This window comes from Eulemur rufifrons, chromosome 1 (assembly GCF_041146395.1).
Source record: "Eulemur rufifrons isolate Redbay chromosome 1, OSU_ERuf_1, whole genome shotgun sequence".
In the NCBI taxonomy this organism is placed as follows: Eukaryota; Metazoa; Chordata; class Mammalia; order Primates; family Lemuridae; genus Eulemur; species Eulemur rufifrons.
In genome coordinates, this window is record NC_090983.1 from 100,280,800 (window position 1) to 100,284,242 (window position 3,443).

Below are 3,443 nucleotides of genomic sequence, written 5' to 3' on the forward strand. Positions count from 1 at the left end.
AAATGAAAATTTGTATTCACATAAAAACTGCGCACAAATATTCATAGCAGCTGTAATAGCCCAAAACTGAAAAAACTCAGATGTCCTTTAACTGGAGAATAATTAAGCTGTGATATGTCCCTACCATGGAACACTACTCAGCAATCAAAAGGAATGAACTACCGATGCACACAACAACTTGGATGATTCTTCAGGGAATTGTGCCAAGTGAAAAACAGGCTATCCCAAAATGCTACATACTGTATGATTCCACTTACATGACATTCTTGAAACAACAAAATTATAGAAATTGAGAACAGACTAGTGGTTGCCAGGGATCCGGGGGAGGGAGCTGGATGCAGGTGTCACCTTGGTGAGGGAACCTTGACTCTCAGGTCGACATCAGGCTGGGACATTCTGTAAGTCACAACCACTGGGAGAAACTGCGTAAAAGCACCCGGAATCTCTCAGTATTATTTTACATGTGAATCTTCAATGATCTCAAAACAAAAAGTTTAAATAAAAACACGGAAGTGGCTTTGGAATTGGAATTTGGAATTGGTAGAGTTAAAAGAATTTTGAGGGACAAGATAGGAAAAAAAAAAACCTTGATTACTCTGAACAAACTGCTAGAAATGTGGATATTGAAGACGCTGTTGGTGAGTGCTCAGAAGGAGACGGTGGGGGGGGGGTGCAATACAGAAACCCTAAACTGCCTTAGAGAAAAGCTAAGTCTGTGAACGGCTATCAGTGGAAATTTGGAATTTAAGAACACTTTTGTTGAGGGCTCAGAATTAAGTAAGGAGCATGCTGTTAGCAACTGGAGGAAGAAGTATCCTTGTTACTTGGCGGAAGGGATCTTAACAGCATTGTGTCCCGCAGCAATGGGGCCCGTGCTGCTTGTGAGGGACAGGCTGGCCTCCACGGCTGCGGCCACTTCAAAGCCAAATGCTGAAGGTACCTCCTGGTCTCTTCTTGCGGCTTACAGTAAAATGAGAGAAGAGAGAGATGAACTGAGGGAAGAACTGATGAACAAAAGGAAACAGAATGGAATGATTCTCGCCTTCTCCAGATGGCGAACGATGCTCAACGTCACAAACAGCTGCTGAAAGTCTGGCTTAGAGCCACAGAGGATCCCTCCCAGGTCATGAAACCTAATCAAGGCATCAAGGCTCGCCTGGACGGATTTCAAAACTGCTTTGTGAATTGTGCTGCTATAAACATTCCAGTGCAGGTGTCCTTTTTATAGAATGTCTTGGCACCTCTTGTATTTTCCTGGATAGAGCTGGAACCCATTCTACTAAGTGAAGTATCCCAAGAATGGAAAAACAAGCACCACATGTCCTCACCATCAAATTGGCTTCACTGATCAACACCTAGGAGCACATATAGGAATAACATTAATCGGGTGTCAGGCAGATGGGGGGAGGGGATGGGTGTATACCTACATAATGAGTGTGATGCGCACCGTCTGGGGAATGGACACGCTCGAAGCTCTGACGGGGGGGGGGAGGAGGGGGCAAGGGCAATATACATAACCTAAACTTTTGTATCCCCATAATATGCTTACATTTAAAAAAAAAAAAAAAAACTGCTCTCGACTGGTGACTCCTTTTTAACCATCCATTTCTTCCTCCTGTGAACCAGATGCTTATAACCGTCCTCTTACACCTGTCCCGCGATTGTGCGACAGCAGTGTGTGGCAGATAGTCGTCTCTCCGTCTCTGCACATGGGCTCCAGGCACGGAGAGGAAACATGCCCAGGAGCTGCACTTCATGGAGTACACGCAAGGGCTTCATCCACGCCTGATTTAGATGTTGCATGTGGTGAGCTTTTGGACTTTCGAGCTGATGAGATTTATGTGAGATTTCGGACTTTGATGCTCTGGGATGAGACCTTTGCCAACCTTCGGAGGAGGTGAATATATCTTTTCATTTAGAATATGAATATCTGGGGGCCGAGGGTGGACTGTGCTGGGCGGGACTGGAAAGTGTTCTCCAAGATGAGGTAACTTTTATGGTACTTTTAGCCTCAGATTGGGAGATGCCCTGGGTGCGCCTGACCTCACCACACAAACCCTTTAAAAGCAGAGTCCCATGTGGCTGGTCCCTGAACGGGAGCCCTGCTCTGTAGTGACATCCCATTTCATTTCTGATATTGATGATCTCTTTTTATTTTTGTCAGTCTTGGTAAAGGTTTGTCAATTTTATTAATATTTTTCAAAGAACCAGCTTTTTGTTTCACTAATTTCCTCTGTTGATTTTCTGGGTTTTTCTGCCTTTACCTTTATTATTTCTTCTGCACATTTCACATTTTTATTGTTCTTCTTTTTCCAGTTTTGTGAGGTAGGTACTCAGATTATTGATATGAAACTGTTCCTCTTTTCTTGTCTTTTTTTCTTTGTATAGATTTAAGGGCTACGAGTGCAGTTTCATTTTATACATAGTGAAGTCTGGGCTTTAGTGTAACCATCACCCAATAAGGTACAATGTTTCCATTAGGTAACTTCTCACCTGTCACCCACTCCCACCCTGCCACCCTTCCCGGTCTCTCACGTCTGTTACTCCACACTCTCCACGTGCACACACAGTTTAGCCCCTGTTTATAAGGAAGAACATGCGGTATTTGACTTTACGTTCCTGAGTAATTTCACGTAAGATAATGGCCTCCAGTTCCATCCATGTTGCCGCAAAAGACATAATTCCATTCTTTTTATGGCTGAATGTTATTTCATTGCGTATATTTCATTTTCTTTATCCACTCAGCTGTTGATGGATGCTTAGGTTGATTCCATATCTTTGGTGTTGTGAATAGTGCTACAATAAATGTACAAGTGCAGGTATCTTTTTGATATAATGACGTCTTTTCCTTTGGGTTGATCCCCAGTAGAGAAATTGCAATTCTTCTTCTCTTATGTAAGCATTTCATGCCAAAAACTTTCCTTTCAGGATTACCTTTGCTATATCCCACATATTTTGATATGTTGTATTTTTTATTTAAATTTAGTTCTTTGCATTTTGTTATTTCTGTGAGAGTTATTCTTTGACTTACATATTATTTAGAAGAATGATTTTGATTTCCAAAGGTTTAGAGATTTTTCTGTTGTCTCTGTTATTGATTTCTAGTTTGATTCCATTATGGTCAAAAACATAATTTGTATGATTTTAATTATTTTAAATTTGTTGAGGTTTGTTTTATGGCCCAAGATGTGGTCCACTTTGATGAAGGGTCTGTGGGTGCTAAGAAGAAAAAGTGAATTCTGCTCTTGGGTGGAGAGTTCTGCAGATGCCTGTTAGCTCCGGTCGGATGACAGTGTTGTCCAGTTCTCTGGTTCTGTCCTCTGTCATCGCTGCTCGTCTCTTCAGCCCATCCAGTGAGAATTTTTATTTCATTTATTGTATTTTTCAGTTCTATAACTTCCATGTGGCTCTTTTCTATAACTTCTTTTTCTTCGCTGAGATTT